The sequence below is a fragment of the Patagioenas fasciata genome, chromosome 19, assembly GCF_037038585.1.
Source record: "Patagioenas fasciata isolate bPatFas1 chromosome 19, bPatFas1.hap1, whole genome shotgun sequence".
Lineage (NCBI taxonomy): Eukaryota > Metazoa > Chordata > Aves > Columbiformes > Columbidae > Patagioenas > Patagioenas fasciata.
This window is the reverse complement of record NC_092538.1, coordinates 13,678,947-13,700,194: the sequence shown is the minus strand read 5'-3', so window position 1 is coordinate 13,700,194 and position 21,248 is coordinate 13,678,947. Positions and strand designations below refer to the sequence as shown.

The 21,248-nt window shown below is 50.9% G+C and overlaps 1 long non-coding RNA gene across 1 annotated transcript; it reads left to right on the top strand.

The window, feature by feature from the left end:
• Nucleotides 1-18,884: 18,884 nt before the first annotated feature.
• On the top strand, nucleotides 18,885-20,841 carry LOC139829486 (uncharacterized). Its single transcript, XR_011741974.1, has 3 exons — nucleotides 18,885-19,236; nucleotides 19,788-19,872; nucleotides 20,660-20,841. It is a non-coding gene; the product is annotated as an uncharacterized lncRNA (long non-coding RNA).
• The last annotated feature ends 407 nt before the right edge of the window (nucleotides 20,842-21,248 follow it).

The window sequence follows — 21,248 nt, the reverse complement described above, 5'->3', positions numbered from 1 at the left end:
TTGTCCTCCTCCTTCTCCTCCTCCTTCTCCTTCTTCTCCTCCTTCTCCTCCTCCTCCTCCTTCTTTTTCTCTTCTCCTCCTCCTCCTCCTTCTTTTTCTCTTCTCCTCCTCCTCCTCCTTCTCCTCCTCCTTCTCCTTCTCCTCCTCCTCCTCCTTCTCCTTCTCCACCTTTCACACTCCTTGGTGCTGTCGTGCTCCCTCTCTCCGCCTTCTCCTCCTCACTGCAGAGCAGCTACTCCAGAGCAGAGCGGTGCGAGAGCAGCTCTCAGCACTTGGAGTCGACTCGGCCTCACCGGGGTGAGTGGGGCAGATGCTGGTCACGACAGGGAAAGGGGGGCTGTCACCACTGTGACGTCTGGCTGTCCCACTGTGACCTCGGACCGTGTCACAGAGGGGCTGCACACACCTGCCCCCCAGGCCCTGCCAGGGGCTCTGCAGTGGGCAGGGGTTTCTGGGAGCTGCCCCCACCCCACTGTCTCCTGAGCGGGAGGGGTTTCCCCAGGCCGCCCCTGCCATGTCCCCACATGGGGACACCGGGCTGCAAGCGCCGATGGGCTTCCTTCTACCCTTCCCCGCTTCTTCCTGCCTCTCTCACCCAACGTGTCTGCAGCGGGGAGCGCGGCTGCCCTGCCTGGCGCAGCTTTGGCAGGCGATGGCTGCTCACACCGGCTTTGGAGCTGGCTGCAACCGTCTCCCACTGGCTCCGGCAGCACTGGACCTGCTCCCACACGGGTCCCGCTGCAGCTCCCTTTAGAGGTTTCCAGAGATTTCTAAGCTGAGCAGCAGAGGGGACAAACACTACTTGATGATGTCTGCACTCACAGATAACAGAGTCGCAGAATGGTTGAGGTTGGCAGGGGCCTCTGGAGGTTGTCTGGTCCAGCCCCCTGCTCAGTCAGGGACTCCCGGAGCTGGTTGCCCAGGACCATGTCCAGACGGCTCTTGAGTATCTCCAGAGCTGACGACTCCCCAACCTCCCTGGGCAACCTCTGCCAGGGCTCAGTCACCCAGGCAGTAATAACAAACTGTGTCCTGATGCTCTGAGGGAACCTCCTGTGTTGCAGTTTGTGCTCATTGCCTCTGGTCCTGTCACTGGGCGCCTCTGGAAAGAGCCTGGCTCCATCCTCTTGGCACCTTCCCTTCAGGTATTGATGCACATTGATGAGATCCCCCGGGAGCCTTCTCTTCTCCAGGCTGAGCAGCCCCAGCTCTCTCAGCCCGTCCCCGTTGGACAGACGCTCCAGGCCCTTCATCTTCGTTGTGACCGTTTGGTGAACTCTCTCTAGTGTGTCAATGTCTCTCTTGTACGGGGTAGCCCAGAACTGGCCGCAGTGCTTCAGGAGTGGCTTCATTCACCAGTGCTGAGGATGGGGGAACGATGACCTCCCTCGATCTGCTGGCAGCAGTCTCACTGTTTACAGAAGCTCTCAGTCACCCTGACTGCCCTGGGAAAGAATTCTGAGGAAACCCCTTGAAATGCTTCGGCCACTTTAGCGGAGAAAAATAACACCCCCACACAGTTGCCAGGCTTTCACTGCTCACGCAGGGACAAAGGACAGCACGGGGACAGCACAGCTCTCACTCTGGAGCTCGCTGGCTCTGACACCCGTTCCTGTTTGGGACAAATATCAATGGGAAAGATTTTGTGCTCTGGGATTCAGGTCATCTGAAGAACACCAGCAAGGAGAACGACTGCCAAAACCTGCACAACGATGTGACCAACTCCAGCTCCCCTGGGGAAGGAGGCGGCTGGTGCTTGTCCCAGCCCAGCCATGCCATGGGCGACCCAGAGCGGCTGAAAGCAACGCCTCTTTCCAGGCTCTCTACGCTGTGAGACTGTGGGGCAGGGTCCCATCCATGAGAGATATGAGGGGCACATTCTGCCCGAGCTCGCAGGCAGCTCTGCTGCACGGGCAGCAGAGGAAGGGGCAGAGGGGTCTCGGTGGCCCCGGAGGAACTTGGAGCAGAGCAGGGGGCACGGAAACCCAGGGAGGGTCTTGGAGACGGGTCCAGAGAGGATCCAGGTGTACATGGGGAGTGTGGCAGTACACTCTCCCCCTACCCCCTGCCCCGCCTCCGCTGAGAACTGATGTGGCAGCTGCATGTGTGCACCCCCCACATCCCCTTCTCCAGCACCACCCCCCTCTCCTGCAATGGGGCAAGCTAATGGTTCTTATTGTGAGACCCAGGCCAGGGTCATTAGTAGGGAGGAGGGGGCGCACGTAGCCACAGTAGGGGTGTGCACAGAAGCCGTGAAGCTTCTAGACCGCCTACAGTCAGATCTGACACGGATATAAACGGGGTCCCGTTGAATGGCCGTTTGTGGTCTTCTCGGAGCTGCGGGTCTGTCTGCCTGAAGCCTCCCCTTAGGCAGGATCGCCACCTAAAGTAGCCTCCCGGGATTGGGTCAGCCTCGTCGCCTCGCTGGGGTGAGCGATAACTTACTAGGTAGAACTGAGCTATTTCCTCACCAGATCAGCGAGTGTATTAAATAATTCCTCGCCGCTTGGGCGGGTGTTTTCCTCATTATAAACCTGTGGATTTTCTTGAATAATTCCTTGCCAGATTCAGGCAAGCGTATATCTGTAATATAATTTCTCACTAAACATGTGGGTGTATTTTTCCTGGGGTTAGAGACTGTAATAGACTTAACGATATATTTGTTAATCAAACTGGTCTAAATGGATATGTTATCAGTGGCTGTGAAACCTGAGCATATAATATTAGTACATGCTGCCATTAAACAATGCAACCTGTATGTAGTCTTTGTAGAAAAAAAACTGTTCCACAGATATGTCTAAAAGCCTAATTTAGCGTACCCTGCAGAACATTCGGGAAGAGGCTGACAGAGAGAAGGGCTCAGGGTCATTAGGAGACGGGAGTGCCGAGGCGCCAGTGAGCCGCTGGGTGCCCGCGGCCAGTGTGGGGGATGTTTGGAGGCTTCAGGGGCACCCCACAACCGGTGTGGGGGTGCAGAGAAGCTTCTAGAATGCCTAGTCAGGTCTGATCAGCCTATAAAAAATGGGACTCTCGTCGAGACTCCGCCCATTGTCGCGGGTCTCTCGGAGCACGAGCGAGATGCTGCCGCCGAGAGCCCTCCTCCCCGGGATGGAGACTCCGCTTGCCTTGCCGCCACGGGTGTGAGTAAAACGGCTCGCAGGATTGCGAGTATATTTATACTTTCCGTGCACATTTGCACCTGTAACTTCCCGTGCTTAATATAAGCATGTATAAAATTATTTGCTCGCATAATCGCGAGTGTATTTATACTTGCCGTGCACATATGCATGAGTAACCTTCTGTGCACATTTGCACACGTATAAAATTATTTCCTCGCATAATCGCGAGTGTATTTTCCTCCCGTGCTTCCATATAAGCACGTGTAGTATTCCGTGCACATTTGCACGTGTAAGTAAATTAACCCTCGCAGGATTGCGAGTGTATTATAAATTTACCCTCACGGAATCGTGAGCGTACACTTTCCGTACTCACTACGAGTACCTATATCCCTTTAAGAATAATCCCGCACCGTGTTCAGGCAAGCGTGTACTCCTCTGGGCCTCAGGGGCGGTTCCGGCATTGTTTTGGGTGAAGCCACGTGCATGCACACTGTGGACCTCCTGTTGTACTAGTTGCTGCCCCTTCATAATTTTCCTCAACTGATACCCGAACCTATATTTAAGTCACTTTTGGAGGGCTAAAACCCTGTTTCTCACCGGTTTAATAAAAGTTGTTTTGGACCCTCTTGTCCCTTAAACTAATCTCGGGGTGCATTCCGTGACACGCTGGCTTTCTTCTTGCTTTGGATCAGCAGCTGCCCCTCCCTCTTGATGTCTTCCCGGGTGGGGACGTGCTCGTCATCTTCGTCATCAGATTTAGAGGATTCTGGAGGAGGGAACAGAGAGAAACGGGCTGGGGAGGGTCTGCAGGGCCACTTCTGCTGTGCCCATGTCACCAGGGAGAGCCAGCACGTTTTGGAGGGCTGGTGACATCACAGGGAGCTTTCCTGCCAAGCCCTGGCTCTTCCTGCCCAGCATCCCAGGCTGACCTGCAGGGCCTGGCAGTGCCGCTGCTGTGGCCCATCCCCAGCTGCTGGGGCTTCCCAGAAAGGTCTGGAGCCACGTGGTGCTGGACGCAGCTCCAGCTTCATTCAAAACAGGTGGCAAGCTCAGAAACTCAGTGGCTCCTCCAAGAGTATCCAATGGGAAGAGGCCACAGACAGACCCCAGCACTGGTTGTTCTTCACAACCAGGTGATTTCGAAGACAAGGCTCTCCCTCCTTGCCCCACAGCATCTTTTCTTGTTCCTTCTGTGGTTCGATGCTCACCACCCCGCCAGCTGCCTTCATGCTCCCACATCCCCACCTAAAAGCACCACCCATGCTCAAAGCCTTGGAGACAGCCCCAAGGTCTGGAGAGAACTCATGGGCTGGGCTCTGCTGGGACAGGGAGAGACAGGCGAGGATGGTCACAAATCCCAACAGGCAGGGGCAGGGACAGTCGCTGTGGGACACGTCCCCGCTAAGCTCTCCTACCGTCATCGCTGCTGTCTCTCTCCTCAAAGGAAACCACCACGTTCTGAGGATCACTCGACATTTTTTTCTCCAGAAAATCCCTGGCCTTCACAAAAATCTGTGAAAGACACCCTGGGTTAATTGTTGAAGGGGAGGTGGGTGTTACAACCCAAGGGATGCCCTTGATGTCCCCCTGGGGGACACTTGGGATGGGCCATCAGGAGGAGCCTGCTGCAGGTCCCCGAAGACCCCAGCAGGGATGGACATCCCACGTATCTCGTTGCTCTTATCCAGGATCTTGCACTCAGGGGGCAGGTGGGCCGCCCGCTGTGCCAGGTACTGCAGCTTCTGGCCCAGGTACTGGAGCTTCTCCTCCACCCCCCGGGACAGGAGAGAGTCATTCTGGAGACGGAGAGAACCACCTTGGTGGGCAAAATGAGCCACCTGGGGTGACGGTGGCTGCGTCAAGTGTCACCGCGCTGTGTCACTGCGCCACCCAGCGCTGGGTGAATACCTGGCCAGGCACGGTGATGCCGTGCAGATGGAATAGGAGGCGGTCGATTCTGTTTTCAAATTCAAGGAGAAGCTCCTCGTTCTTCAGCAGCTGGGCTCGCGACCGGTCTCGCCGGGCCTCTTCGGACTGCAGTTTTGCCCTCAGCTCCTCCTCCAGCATCCTGCAGCCAAGCACAGTCACATCCATACAACTGCACAGGGTTGCAGAGACACCACAAATCCGTTGCAAAAGCTGCCCAAGTTGCAACCCACCACACCCCCTGCCCTGAGTAGGGACATCGTCACCAGCTCAGGTTGCTCAGAGCCCCGTCCAGCCTGGCCTGGGATGTCTCCAGGGACGGGGCATCCACCACCTCTCTGGCCAACCTGGGCCAGGCTCTCACCACCCTAAGCGTAACAAGCGATAAGACAAACAGAAATGGCCTCAAGTTGCGCCGGGGGAAGTTGAGGTTGGATCTGGGGAACAATTTCTTCCCCAAAGGGCTGTCAGGCATTGGAACAGGCTGCCCAGGGCAGTGGTGGGGTCACCATCCCTGGAGGGTTGGACAGACGGAGATGAGGTTCTCAGGGACGTGGGTTAGTGCCAGGGCTGGGTTAACGGTTGGACTCAATGATCTTGAGGGTCTTTCCCAACCAAAATGAGTCTGTGATTCTATGACATGGCTGTCCCAAGGGACATACAGGGATGGTGACTCCACCACTGCCATGGGCAGCCTGTTCCAATGCCCGACAGCCCTTTTCAGGAAGAAATTGTCCCCTATATCCCACCTAAAACCTCCCCTGGTGCCAGTTGTTTCAGGGTCTTGGTCTGGTCTTTGCACTCTGGCCAACAGAGAAGCCACAAAACGTGTTGAAGACTTCTCTCTGACAAAGCTGGACTCCATTTTTCCATCTCAGTTTTTGGAGAATCCGGTCTGTGGCCTGTTTGCCAGATGCAAGGGAACACTGAGATGCTTTAGCTGCCTTGAAAGGAGGGGAAGAGCAACGACACGCAGCAACACAGGAATTTCAGGTCTCCTGAAACTGTTAAGTTGTGAGCAGAAGATAAAGGCCCACTGCTTTATCATGAGCATTCCCTGAATGTGTTCAGACACCGCATCCCAACTCCTCACCATGTCTGTGAGGCGAGGAGAAGACGTCACCCCACCAGCGAGCTCCTGCCCGGGAGACAACACTGGGTGCAATCGGACTGACTGCCGCTGTCTTAGCCTGGCCCGGGAGAGGCGGCCGTGGAAATGGATGTGACAAGTGGCAAAAAGGTACAGGAGCGAGTGGGAAGACACCAGAGGCAATGCCTGGGTTTCTAGAGTAAGAAAACACCAAAATACAACCAACCAGGAAGGCAGCGGCAGGGTCAGGAGCATCCCTCTGCCAAAGTGACCCCTGAGCCACACAGGACAGCCCTGCCTGGGACAGCCTGCCTGCACTGGGCAGGGGAGCTGCATGGGGCACAGTAGGGCACTGTCCCCACCCCATGGGGGCCATGGGGCAGTAGAGCCCATGTCGGGGCGTCCCCAAGATGGAGGTCATAAAATCATTGAATTATTTTGGCTGGAAGAGACCCTCAAGATCATGGAATCCAACCATAACCCACCCCTAGCACTAACCCATGTCCCTGAGAACCTCATCTCTGCATCTGTCCAACTCCTCCAATGCTGGTGACACCACCAGTGCGCAGGGGAGCACACACATTCCCAAACACTGGAAAAAGAAAGGTTGCACGGTGCCCTCCAATATAGGAAAATTAATAATGTAAGGAATAAATTAAGAAATGCAGGGGAGGGAAAGGGCTGATGCCATTGGGATTTCATTAGGTGGCAGGTGGGGGGGTGACACAGCCCAGGGAAGGAAAGGAGAGATTTCCTCTTCTGCCCTGAGAGACCCTTATTCCTTCCACAACAACCACTGCCAAAGGCTTGACAGGAGCTCCAGCGCAGTTGTCTGCGGCCGCTGCCGGTGAGAAACCTAAAATAGGACATGGGAGAATTTGCACGGGAGCGTTCACCACGCGGAAATATCTCTGCCCTGGGAGGGCTGAGGTTGAGTGCGTTGGAGGTTTGTTTTTGTTTTCAAGGATGTGATCAAAATCACATGAAATGACACACAACGAAGGATAGGCACAGGCTGGGACTGACACCGGAGCCTCAGCATCAGGTTTTATCGCTCATGGAGAAAGGGAACCAGGCTAAATCAGCCAGCTGGAGGCCAAAACAAGCAGCTCCTTTGGCTGTTCTGGGACGGGAGATGCAGGCAGGGCCACCAGTGTGGGGTCTGTCCTGGAGCTGCAAGGGTGGGATGTGGGACGAGGCAGCCAGAGCTGCTTCCACACAAGGAGGCACAAACATCTGCCATTTCCAGGTTGGTTTTAGGAGGGTTAATATATGTGTGGGTCAAAACTCACCATCACATCGCCTGGGTTGGCATTGCCAGCCACAGGTTGGGTTTTAGCATCGTTCTAAAATGCTGGAGGGCCTGAGGCAGCACTGGTGACAGAGGGACAGACCCCCTGGGGTCCATGTCTGTCTTGCGCTGGGGACCCCAGAGCTGGACTCAGTTCTCTGGGGGGCCCCAGGAGAGCAGAGCAGAGGGGGAAGCATCCCCTCCCTCCACCTGCTGGTGATGTGGCCCAGGACACACTTGGCTTTCTGGGCTGCAAGAGCACACTGCCAGCTTATGGCCCTTTTGTTACCCACCAGCCCTTCTCCACAGGGTTGCTGCCCATCCGTCTGACCCTCCCTCCCTCCCCCAGTCTGTGCTGGTACTGGGTATTGCCCTGACCCAGGTGCAGGACCTCGCACTTGGCCTGGATGAATTTCACAAGATTCACATGGACCCCCCAGCCTGTCCAGGTCCCTCTGGATGTCACCCCTTCCCTCCAGTGCCTCGACTGCACCACTCAGCTTGGTGGAAAACCAAATGTGAAGTGTCTTGGGTGATGCAGACATCAGAGAAAGGCATCTGGCTTTAGCTCTCTGCCAAGCACAGCTGGGGAAACCCTTTGAAATGCTTCAGCCACTTTAGCAGAGAAAAATAACACTCCCACACAGTTGCCAGGCTTTATCGCTTACAATTTCTAACTGTTGGTGGAAATCTTCATTCTCAATCACTTTAATCAGCACCTTGAGCTTCTCTTTCAGTTTCTTCCCCTCCCTTGCTGGAAGAATAAATCGCAGCCTCATGTGAGCACGTTTGATTTGCATGGTCTCCTTTAACTGTCTGATCACTTCCAGTGCCTACAAAGGTGTTAAAAACAAAGAGCATTTACACACCTGCTTGAAAACCATCACACAGACCAAAACCTCAAATCCTTCGCATCAGCTTCTGACACTTTTGTCAGCGCTGCAGGGAGTTTGCTCGAACAATGCTTTGGTAGATTAACAAGGAAAGGCAGAGTTCTTGTTATTCGTGATCCCTCCAACGCTTAAAAAACCCATCTGAAATCTTAAATAGCACTTATACTGCAAACCAACATGTGGCTCAGATGCAAGGCCCGATCTATTACCTCAATCAAACTAAAGGACAAAACTTTTCTTTCTGTTCCAGGCGTATCACTGTTGCTGCTTTAATTAGTTTCTTTCTTTCTTTCTCCCTTCCCTGAATTGTTAGAAAACAAACTGCACGAGTTTCAGCAGCTGTTTTCATCCAGCATTCAACCACCGGCTGGATGAAGAATCACTCTGCAGAATTCAGCCCCCAGGGCTTTGCTGATCCCTCTGTGGCTGCAAACAGAGAAATTACACTTGAAGCCACCACCTCTGACCTGAAACCGATTTTGCAAGAAAACAGACCTGCTGCTTCGTGCTCTTGTTTGGTTTGACGGAGTAGTGAATGTCCTTCACGGCTCTTTCTATGACGATCACTGTGTACGGCCTCTTTGTTTTGGGATTCACGCATTTGTCAGCGACAATGGTCGCGATGTCTCTAAACATCTACTCCAGCTGCGTGTGCCGTTCTTTGTCCGATACCTGCAGCTCTCCTTCTGTTAAAATCTGGACAGTAAATAACTAAAAAAACCCAGTTAATAAATGTCATGGGTTTGACTACAGAGTGAAAAATCTAGTAACTCTGTTAAATTTAACAATTGCTTGAATGGTTTGGTCAGATGTGAAGTGGATAAAAAAATAACAGTATTAATAATGTACGTCATTATGACAGACAGCACGGAGAGATTTCAAAGAAAAAACTCACCACAGAAAAACTACAAAAAAAGATGCGCAGATTTCCTTGAATTCACAACAAGCCCACAGTTCATATCCTACCAAGAAGGACTAAGAAATTAGATCTGTTCTTAACATTTCATTGGACTTCCCCAAGTGAGCAACTGTCCCCTTTGCATCCCCTGCATCCTTAAAAATATACCTTAGGTGAGAAACTCTTCAGCACTGGTAATTCTTTTTTTTTCTGTGTCCACAGACATCAGTGTATAAAAGCTGTATATTCTACAGAGTATTCAGAACTCTTTTCAGCTAAATACATATAAAATATTCAAGACTTGGAGCACAAGTGTGATGGGAGCAGCTGAGGGACCTGGGGGGGTTCAGCTGGAGAACAGGAGCTGAGGGGAGACCTTCTGATCTCTGAACTGCCTGAAAGGAGCTTGGAGCCAGGGGGGGTCGGGCTCTGCTCCCCAGGAACAAGCGCCAGGAGCAGAGGAAACGGCCTCAAGTTGCCCCAGGGGAGGCTGAGGTTGGATCTTGGAACAATTTCTTCCCCAAAGGGCTGTGGGGCATTGGAACAGGCTGCCCAGGGCAGTGCTGGAGTCACCAGCCCTGGAGGGGAAAGTCTTCTCCAAGCTTTTATAAAGCTGCTAACCGCGAAGTGGTTGAAACCTACCATCTTACAGATTTCTGTTTGGTCATCCGTCACAAATGCTTTAACAAGATCATCTTTCTTTGCCACCTGGCCTTTGAAAATGTTGACAAACACTCTGTGTGTCTGCAGGACCTCATCAAAATCTTTCTCCCTAGAGATTAGGGCATGGTTAGAAAATTTGTGAAGTCAACAATATAAAAAAGAACATGAGTTTTTAGCAAGGAGGAACAACCTGTGCTGCCAACGAGCCTGGAAACTTCTACTCCTGAGATGTAACTCCCCAGGAAAGCGCAGGGCACTGCCCTGTGCCCAAGGGCGCTCCGCGTACCCGGATTCACACAGATCCCACCACCTTCCTGGGCTGGAGAGCCGCGTACCACAAAAGCTCCCCGGCTCCACAGCCAGGCCCCACCTGGGCCTCTCCCCTGCCACAGCTGGGTGCCCACAAGGGGCTGCCCCACAAAACTGGGTCATAGAATCACAGAATGTGCTGACTTGGAAGGCACCTACACGGATCACAGAATAGTTTGGCTTGAAAGGGGCCTTCCCAGCTCCCCCAATGCCACCAGGATCACGGAGTCCAACTCCCGTCCCTGCACAGGAAACCCCACAGGTCACCTCGTGTGCCTGAGGACATTGTCCAGTCTCTCCTTGAACACTGCCAGGCTTGGGGCCGTGACACATCCCTGGGAGCCTGTTCAGTGTCCAGCACGTCTGGGTGAAGAACCTTTTCCTCATGTCCCACTGACCCTCCCTGGCACATCTTCTGCCATTCCCCGGGCTCTGTCACTGTCACAGAGAAGAGCTCAGCCCTGCCCCTCCTGCTCCTGCTGAGGAACCTGCAGCCCATGAGCTCTGCCCTCAGTCTGCTCTGCTCCAGCTGAACAAACCCAGGGACTTCAGCCGCTGCTCATCCGGCTTCCCCTCCAAACCTTCACCAGCTTCGCAGCCTCCTCTGGACACGCTGCAGTAGCTTTGTCTCCTTTGTCCCCAGCCTTGCACACAGTGGATGCTCCAGGTGAGGCCGCCCCAGCGCAGAGTAGAGCGGGACAATCACCCCCTGCCCGCCTGGCCGTGCTGTGCTGGGTGCACCAGGACACGGGGCCCTCTTGGCTCCAGGGACACCGGTGGCTCACGTTCAACTTGCCGTCCACCAGAACCCCCGATCCCTCTCCATGGAGCTGCTCTCCAGCACCTTGTCCCCCAGTCTGTCTGTACAGCCGGGGTTGGCTCAGGTGCAGGATCCGGCACTTGCTCTTGTTGAACTTCATGTGCTTGGTGATTGCCCAGCTCTGCAATTTGTCCCGGTCCCTCTGCAGGGCCCCTCTGCTCTTCAGAGTGTCCAAGGGAGGTCCACACAAGCCCCCCCCAGCCGGGCCCCACACGGGCCTGCGCCCCACACGGGCCTGCGCCCCACACGGGCCTGCGCCCCACACGGGCCTGCGCCCCACACGGGCCTGCGCCCCACACGGGCCTGCGCCCCACACGGGCCTGCGCCCCACACGGGCCGGCCTCCCTCCCGCCCTCGGGCAGGCCCCGGGCCGGCACTCACGCTCCGCTGCGCCATCCCATGGCCTTGTTGCGGTAACAGGCGATCCCGAAGCGCTTCCCGGCGCTTTCCCCCTGGTTGGTGGGGGTGAAGACGGACACGGCGGCGGCCGCCGCTGCGCCACGGCCGAGGGGCCGCCTCACGCTGCCTTCCCATTGGTGGCCGCCGCCCCCAGGAGCGCCAGCAAGAACCGTCCGGCGGGAAACGGTGGCCGGAAGGGGCGGGGGTCTGGGGAGCTTGCGGTGTATGGGGGGAGGAATAACCGTGAGGGACGTGAACCTGTGAGGACTGTGGGGGGTGACCGTAGGGTTTGGGCTAAATAACTCTGAGGGCCAGTGGTAATAACGGGGCGGGGGAAGGGGTGTGTGTGAGGGGCGGAGTAATGACCATGAGAGGAGGGTGGGTGTGGGGGGTTGATAGCGGCGGGGTGAGTGATAACCCCGGAGGGGTGTGTGTGGGGTAATAACTGTGTGTGAAGGTAATAACTGGGCTGGGGGGGCGGGGGGTGTGAGGGAGGGAAGAGTAATAACCCTTGGGGGCAATAATTGTGGGGAGGGGAGAAGTGTGTGGGGGTAATAACTGGGGGGGCTGTGAGGGGTGGGTGTGGGTAATAACTATGGAGGGGGCAATAACTGTGTGTGTGAATAATAGCCATGGGGGGGTGGGTGATAGCTGTAGGGTGGGGGGTGATAACTGGGGGTGTAATGATGTTGAGGTGGGGAGAGTGTGTGTGTGTGGGGGTAATAACTGGGAGTGTGTGTGTGTGAGGGGGGAAGGGTAATAACCACGGGGCGTGAAAATGTGTGTGTGTGTGTGTGGGGGTGATATCTGGGGGTATGTGAAGGGGTAATAACTGGGGGGGGTGGTTCTGAGGCAGTTACTGGGGTGTGGGATGTGGGGGTCAGTGTGAGGGGTTTGTATGGGGGGTTAGAGGGGTGGGTGAACACGGGAGGGATGGGCTGGGGGTGCAGGATGGCGCGTGCTGGGGTGGGCACAGGGTGTGGGGTACTTGGGCTGCTGCAGGTTTCTGGAGCCCCCTGGAGGGGTAAAACCCACCCCTGTGGGCTGCCCACATAAACCAGTCGTGCTGGAGGCACAGGATGAGCTGCTGAACGGGCCTGGGAGCCCCTCGGCTCTTTTCTTTTTTGGGGTTCAGTATTAATTGTGGAGGGGTGAGGGGGAAAGAAGCTTTTTTAGCATTAGTAACAGCCCAGGGGAAAAATAAGTTAGCAAAGCTTCCAGCCTCTTGGAAATGCTCGGTTTCTGAGCTCGTCTCACGTCTGCAGAAACAAGATCCAAGAGGACTGTGGATAACAGCAGGAGGCTGTCATCTGCGTTCCTCAGTCCATCAGTGTTGCAAACAAACCTTATTTAAACTCTTAAATGCTTTTTTTTTTTCTGAGCTAGGTAGTGTCGGTGACTGCACAGGTGCACTCCTGGCTGCAGCGTTATGTACCCTGAATTTTTAAGTTGGTTCAGAACAGTGTGGGTTGTTCTGAACCAACCGTCACCCACATGATAGAATTCTGAAAAAGTACTTTGAAGGTTTCCAGGTTTTAGTCTGGCCTTGAAACTCTGGGTCGAAGCTGTTGTTGTAACCAGTGTGGTGTCTCATGTACACAAGCAAGGGCTGTGTTCGGCAGCAGCCTCTGTGGCAGTGATTTCTCCCCTGACATGGAGCTTTTTAGCTCCAGAGATCTGCCTGTGTCAGGTCCGCGCAAAACTAAGGCCAGCGAACGTTTTGCAAGGACTCTTTACTTTCAGGCACTTGCACAGCACAAAAGTATTTTCTGCCTTTCCTTAGAACAGAACCTGTATGATTATTTTTCTTGTGTGCTTACACTGAATTCATCCTGTAGGAATCTGCTTTCGCTAAATCTGTTATTTATTCCAGATCTAGATGTCTCAATGGATACGTGGAACTTCTTCTATACTTCCCTGGTGTCCTTATGGCTGCACAGACTTTACGTTGATTCTGTTGTTGCTGTTGGTGAGGCGTGGAATGACCTTACAACCCTTGAGGTTATAAGGAAGGTATGTATTTAGGTACGATGCCGGACACACGGGGAATCATTTCACCTAATACGTGTGTAAAATTACAGTAGCTGTGAGCTTGGTTAAATGCAGTAAAGCGTTACATATTCACGGAAGTTTTAGGAACACCTGTACATATTCATAACCTGTCCCCGAGAAGGCGGTTCTTATTGCAATGAGTTCAGGAGACCATTTCCAGAGTCTCCGGCTCCTCCTGGTTGCAGCTGCGCAGTGATCGTGACCCCGGGTCCTCTTCTCTGTACCCGATCACCTTTGGTCCAGTGTGATGAGTTGGTTGGGTCTCAGACTGCTGAGTTGGTTAAAACTGTGTCCAAGTTTCTGTAATCTAGTTCACCCAAGGATGCACCCGAGGATTGTGATCTTTGCAAGGCATCAGTGAAGTCCTGTTTTTCGTACAATAAGTTACACAGAGTTAAGCAAGGCTAGGCAATAGTGATGTGGGTTAAAGGGTTAGCTCTCTAAGTGTCTTTAGTGATGTGGGGTAGGGTTAGTTCCTTAAGTGTCAAGTGTTAATTAGTTAATTGTCAGTTCCCTGTATCATTCCCCCCTTTGCTAAGAGGTTAGTAAATTCTTTTACTAATGTGATGATTGTCTATGTTTTCTCTGGCCGCAGGTAAGAAGGCTACTTCTACCTGAGAAAACCCATCTCTATCCTTCAACAGATTTTCAATGTTAATGCAAAAGTCAGGCTCCTGGTGTTTGTCTTCTGCGCTGCTGAGCTCTTTGGGGGCAGCTGACAGCCATGTGGCTGGTGCTCCGGCAGGAATGGCATCTTCTGGGCTGCGACGGGAGCTTGCGTTCTTTGGCGTGGTGACCCCGCTCACTGCAGCTGTAGCATTTGTCTTCTCTTTTGGGTTTCTTCTTGCTGAGGTAGGAAGTGCCGTTTGGGTTGGTCACCCAGAAGGACCAAAGGGACCAAAAGGTTACCCAGAAGGTCCAGAAGGACCAAAACATGTCAGGGTGGACATAACCTAATTTCTTTGATAGAATTTCAGAAAGGTTTTGGTTAATTACTACAAATGTAAAGCTTTCTTCTGCGGAAGTGGGCAATGTAATATATACACTCTGATGGTTTTGATTCCAAAGCACCAATTTAAAGCGTTCCCCCATGGTTTTATTCAGATCTTGCTCATGGCAATTTTCGTCCCATCCGTGTGCTAGGGTTATGACCGTAAGAAACGGCATTTTCCAGGTTGCGCCTGGGTTACCCTTCGTGGTGCTTTGCAGACTTTCTTCACTCTAGAATGATGGATTCGGGCATTCCGTTCTTTAATCTTGGTAGCAGTGAAGGATGCCAGGAGGACTTGAAATGGGCTTCCTGTTGTGATTCCAAAGTCCTTTTCTGCAAGAGACTTCACAGACACATAATCGCCCAATTGGATGTTATGTACTGGCCCATCCAGACCCCTACTCCAAGTTCCAAACACTCTTCCCAATTTTGTTAAGTTGTTTACGCAATATAACCATATAAAAAGTCATAATTTCATCCCCTTCCTGTGCAGACATCCCCTTCTGTACACTATAGGGTCTCCCATCCAGGATTTCAAAAGGATTTAACCCTTCTTTGCCCTTGGCCTTGTTCATATGCAAGAGGGACAAAGGTGAAGATTGAGACCAAGCCAAATTTGCCTCCTGCCCCAGATTTACAATTTGTTGTTCAATTAGATGACTCACTTCATCTTTTTTTTTTTCTTTCTACCTGGCCACTGGAGGAAGAATGATAAGGTGTATGTAGTTGCCAGTCTATTCTCAAGTGCTGACTGATTTGCTGTACAATTTTTGATTTAAAATGTGGCCCTTTATCAGAGGATATATCAGCTGGAACACCAAGCCTTGGTATTGTTTCTTGTGCTCATGTTTTAGTTACCTCCCGAGCTTTTGCTGTTCTGGTAGGGAGTGCTTCTGGCCAACCTGAAAAGGTATCAGTTAGTACCAACCAATATCAGCACCCCCCTTTTCTTGGGAGTTCCGAAAAATCAATTTACCATTATTGCCCAGGTCCGTTTCCTTTCCCAATTTGACCCATTTCTAGCTTAGGTATATTCTTAGGATTAGTCTGGAGGCAAAGAGCGCGTTGCTGTGTCACCTGTCTTACAGTAGTGTACCAATTTGTAGTTACTATTTTTGATCAAATGTTCGTATAATGTTTCTGCTACTAAAGGGCAAACTAAATAGGAGGTAACAATAAGTTTTCTCTTGTGGGGCGTGAGCCCACCCTTCCTCATGATATGATTCCTCTAAATCTATACTAAGTTTCTGGTCTTCCTTAGTATATTCTGGCTTACCTTCTGAAATAACCTGCCCGTCGGGGACTAGGGCACTTTCCACTTTTACCTTTTGCTTAGGCACCAGTTTTGCCTCCCTGTCCACCAGCTCATTTCCTTTTTTCCAATTCCGAGCTCGCTTTCTGGTGCGCCTGGATATGCATGATTGCCACCTTCTTAGGAAGTTGAGCTGCCGATATTTCTCCTGCACGTTTGATATGTGTGCCTTGAGAGTTCAAGAGTCCTTCTTCTTTCCAAATTGTTCCGTGCACGACCCTGAAAGCATACTTAGAGTCCATATAAACGTTCACAGTTTTACCTTCGGCTAGTTCCAGAGCACAGGTAAGGGCGATTATTTCTGCCTTTTGTGCTGAAGTACTTTCAGACAGAGGTCCAGATTCCATCACTTCATGGCTAGTAGCTATAGCATAACCAGCGTGCCTTTCACCGTTCAGGATATTGCTGCTTTCGTCCGTAAGGCAGTTCTCAGTGTTCTCCATAATCCTATGTCCTTTAGATCTGCTTGGCTGGATTATGTTGTTTCAATGGTTTCCAGGCAATTATGATGAACTGGTTTTCCAATGTTGTCACTGAGGAAAGAAGCTGGCTTGACAGTGTTAGTGAGGATGATTTAGCTTGATATTTGAGAAATCTTTGTGGGGAAAGCCAACGTCCCCCTTTTTCTTTTAGAACTGTAGGCACCGTGTGGGATACCAGCACAGCCATTTTCTGACCCATGGTAAATTTCCGGGCCTCCTGTATGTTCAGTACCGCTGCAGCAACTGCCCGCGGGCATCCCGGCCACCCTTTTGCAGTTGCATCTGATTGTCTGGAGAAATAGGCCGCTGCTCGTCGGTACGGGCCAAGATCCTGTGCCAGTGTACCCAAGGCTATTCCCTGCTTCTCGTGAGAGAATAGAAAAAATGGTTTACTCACACCTGGGAGTCCTAGAGCAGGCGCTGTCAAAGCCTTACCAAGTTCTTCAAAGGCTCGTGTAGCTCCTTTATTCCATTGCAGGTGTTCCTGATCTGTGGCTGCTGGCACATACAGTGGCTTGACAAACAATCCATAATTATAAATCCACAACCGGCACCACTCTGTCATGCCCAAGAAGGGTCCGTAATTCTTTTACAGTTTGAGGCTTTGATGTTTGGCATACGGCCTCCTTTCGAGCCTGGCCCAGGGTCCTCTGCCCTACGCTGATTTCATAGCCCAAATGAGTTACTCATGAGTTGCTGTATCATCTGGGCTGTCTTCTGTGATACCTGGTATCCTTGGAGCCCCCAAAGTTCAATAAGCTTACAGTTCAGGTTATGCATGTCTTCTGTGTCCTGGTAGCGATCATCCACATATTGTTGCATCTGTCCTTCATCAGATGGGGCTTCCCAAGATTCAAGATCTTTAGCGAGCTGATTTCCTAGTACTGTTGGGCTGTTTTTAAATCCTTGTGGCAACACCATCCAGGTGAGCTGGGTTTTACATAAATATTGTCTGGCTGGCTTCACGGAGAGAGAGGCAAAAAGGCATCTTTCAAATCTAAAACAGTAAGCCAAATCAAATTAGAGTTAATACAGTCAGAAAGGTGTTTGCTACCACTGGGTAGAGGTCCTTTATTATTCTGTTTATAACCTGACTTGTATTAATTTCTCTATTACTGGCCAAATTCCTTCTCCCAAAAAGGTTGGAAGGAATTGGACATATATAGAAATTTATCAATACCTACTTGTTTACCCAATTTGTATTTCAAAGGTTCACAAAAATATGCCCGTTCACTTTGGCCAGTGACTCCCTTTACCTACTATGTAATTGTTACTTGTTGTCAATCCACCAAAAATTCCACTTGTTTCTGTTCATTCCAGGTTCCCATCAGTCTTTTTCAAAACTTGCTACTGTCTGTTTCTCTCTCTGCCTACTTCCTCTGTACCTTCCCCAACGTTCATTTTCCCAACATATATACTGACCTCTCTCTAAAGGCTTTCAAAGCCTTCCAACCTCTTCAGTTCCATACTTACTTATCCTTTCAAGAATCTTCCTTGTCCCTGTTACTGAATACTCTCCAAGCTTCATCTAACAACCTTTCCAAATTTCTACTTTCTGTTGCCCTCAGTTTCTACAACTTCTCCAGGGGAGAAGGTCAATTCCCTGTATCATTGGGATCAGCATTTGGATCATCGTTCAGTTCCTCACCACCAAAACCAGAAAGAAGGCAAGGGAAGATGGAAGTGCTTTTGTCCAAGAAGGCCCCGAAATCTGCGTGTGGAGGCGAGTGGCTGCCGGGTGACGGTCCCCACTGGTGCAGTGACACGTGCTGCCCCACTGTGGGCCCCCCCGTGGGTCACTGCGGAGCCCAGGTGTGGTCGTGTAGGAAACGATCACCTTGCCAATAGAACAGGCCCAGGCAGGATCTCTCAGCAAAGCACATTTTGTTAATGATTTTGCAAGACCGGGTGTTCTCCCTAAAGGCAGGCACGCATAATAGGGCAAAAAGCCCCCGTTTATATCCCCCCAAACCCTGGGTGCAATTTCCCTCCCCTGTTGCCCACTGGTCGGTTCTTCAGGGTTTACAGAGCACCCGACACCTGCCTCAGTTTACGTATTTCATTCATCTAATCCGAACAACACCCTTTCCCTTATTGATCTATTTAAAAATGGGTTCCTGGCTCTTTGGCCGTCCTTCCCTCTAGATTAACTTGTAAATACAGGTGTCAGTTTGCATTCTGGGATTAGTTTGAAGAGATTTTGTTTTACATTCAGGATTCACAGTCTGATGTGTCTCGGTCCCTTCCCTCGCTGGGGTCAGGTGCCAGCTCCCCAGTTTTGTGAAAACAACGTTTCTTCCTTGAACGTTCCTTACAGTTCAGTGCACCTGAGGGTTATAATCCGCAGCCTGGACGGTCTCATGTTTGTGGGTGACTCGGTGCCCTCGTTGCTCTGATGTTGGAGCAGCTCTCTGCTGAACGCTTCTCCCGTCGTTACTGAGAGATCGTGTCAGCCTGGGTTGCTCTGTCACTGCAAATCAATCACTCTACTTGTGCTGGAGTTCTCGGGTTCCTCTTTCCATTGATGTTACTGATGAGGTTGGGCTGGTTTTAGGACGGGAGTGGGATTAGGCTGTTCAGGATGGTAAAAGCTCCTTGCGCAGGTGAGCAAAGTTCTGCTGCGCGAGTTGGGAGGTTCCTGCGTTCAGCTGGATCCGGCTGCGTGTGACCTGAGTTTATTGGAGCGTGGCCTAGTTCAGAGACGTGGTTGTGTCTTTCTCTGGGTGTGAGAAGCTAAAATGCTTTGATAGCCTCATTTAATTAGTGCTGAGAGTCTGTTCACAGGATAGGTGTTTTAAGTGGTTTTGGGAGAATGGGGTTAACATCACTTTGAAAAGGGATTGAATGAGAAGTGGTGCTTGTTTCTTAGGGTGAAAAATCCAATGGGAATCCAGCTTCTTCTGAAGGAATAGAAGACAAACTCGTAAATGGATCAGCCACCCTGGAGGCAAAGTAAAGATTTTCTATGGGTCTCAGACTGGCACAGCAAAGGTATCAGTTACTTTTTTTTTTCCCCACCTACATGAAGTAATTTGAAATATTGAGACTCAAGTCTGTTGCTTGCCTTAGAAGTATTGCACAGTGTAAACATCAGAAAGTTCATTAGCTCATGAGAAGTCATTGCCCAACATGAAAGATAACGTAAAATTATGTAAAAATAACATTTTTTTCTACTTGCTTTAAATGGCGCATGCAGTAGAGACATTGATGATGAAGTTTAAAGTTTACTCTTGCCGTACCCGTAGTTGCGAGCGGGTCTTCTCAGAGACAAGTACTGGTTTAGGTGCTTTTGAAAAAAATGGTGTGTGTAAATGTGAAATCATTAGTCATTAAAATTCATGTCACTCTCTTCTTGCAGCCAATATACTTGATTTTTTTTTTTCTTAACATGAGGAATTCTAGGTCCAGTGTCCAGTTCTCGGATGTCTTTGTTCTTTCTGTTGTGGGAGGTGTCTTGTGACTGGGCGTGTGGGGGTTGTTTGGTCGCTACCATGCTTGGGTTGAAGCAATTGATAAATTCCTTTTTTTTTTTTTTTTTGGAGGTTTGCCAGAGGTCTGGCTGAAGCCGTTATTTCACTTTGTTTGCCTGTGGAAGTCATCAGCATGGGAGATTATGATCCAGAGGAGGTAAGTACCTTATAAATATGACTAATAAAGAAAAGCTTTTCCTTGTGTTGCGAAGGCTCTTTTCCCCTTGTATTTCTCTCCTATTATTCTGGAAATTCCCAATGCTGTGTGTTAAAAATCGCTTCCCTTCTGTATAAGTGTAGCCCATCAACCCTCAGCAGAAAACACCTAAATTTTGAATATTCCTAGGAGAGGATTGCCTAGAGTATTTTGATGGTGACAGTGACTTGGTATGAGCTGGTTCTGTAACTCAGGTGTGAGTTCAGTGAGAGCGGTTGCACCAGGTCCCTCTGTTCTGTCTCTGTATCCCCAGGGAAGGGTTCAAAGCCAGAACAAGCAGATGGTGACAATTTGCAGCCTTCACAGGCTCATAAGCTAAAAACTCCTTGCTGGTCATATTTAGATGGAGTAATCCTTGAGGCATTTTTCTTCTGTGAATATTGATAGTTGTTTTTTTGAATCAGTGAGAAACTTGATTGCTGCAAGAGTCTGCTCAAGAAGCTGTCGATTGGGGTGGGGAAGGGAGATGTTCTGTTCTCTTGTACCACCTCTGTGAAGCAGCAGACAGACAGTTTGATCTCTCCTGGCTAATTTAAGGCGTCTCTGCAGGGGGGATGGCCGTTCGCCACTGTTGGGGTTATCACCTGCAGCATCCCACACCAAAATCCCACTTAGAAAAAACCTCATCTTTTAACTTCTTCCAACTCCCCATGTGTTCCAGTTGTCTTACTAATGGGAAGCGTTCTGAGAAATGCACCGATCTCTTCTATTCTCTTGATATTATTAGACAACCGGCAGGAACGTTTGTGTGTTCTTGGTAGCTACGTACACTGACGGGCAGCCAACCGAGAGTGCAGCGTGGTTCTGCAAGGGGTTAGAAGAGGCAGCGCGTGACTTTCGCTTTGGGAAAACGTATCTGAAAGGCCTGAGATACGCTGTGTTTGGCTTGGGAAATGCGGTTTATGTCGATCATTACAACACTGTAAGTATCTGCTCTGCACCTTTCTGAAGTTTCTGCTCCGCTGAAAGGCTGAGCTTGCCAAAATGCTCCAAAACTGAATGATAACTGGTAGCTTGTGTGAGATTTGCAGCCTTTGTGTGGACTGGGTTTAGGGCACAGGCAGTGCAGTTTTGAAGCAAGTGTGCTGCCCCTTGAAATGGGAAAGGAGGTTGTTAGCCAATCTTGCAGCCTGAGAAAATGCTGATTCCCTTTCCATCAGTGTTCAGTCTTGCATAAAAATACAAATACAGCACAAACTAAGTGCCTGCAAGCAACACAGAGCTGGAGAGAGGCTGATGGTTCAGGTATTTGGCTGGGTTCTATTTGCAGTGCTTCCATTTTGCTGTGTGAACGCTTTAGTAATTTAATCTGTTCA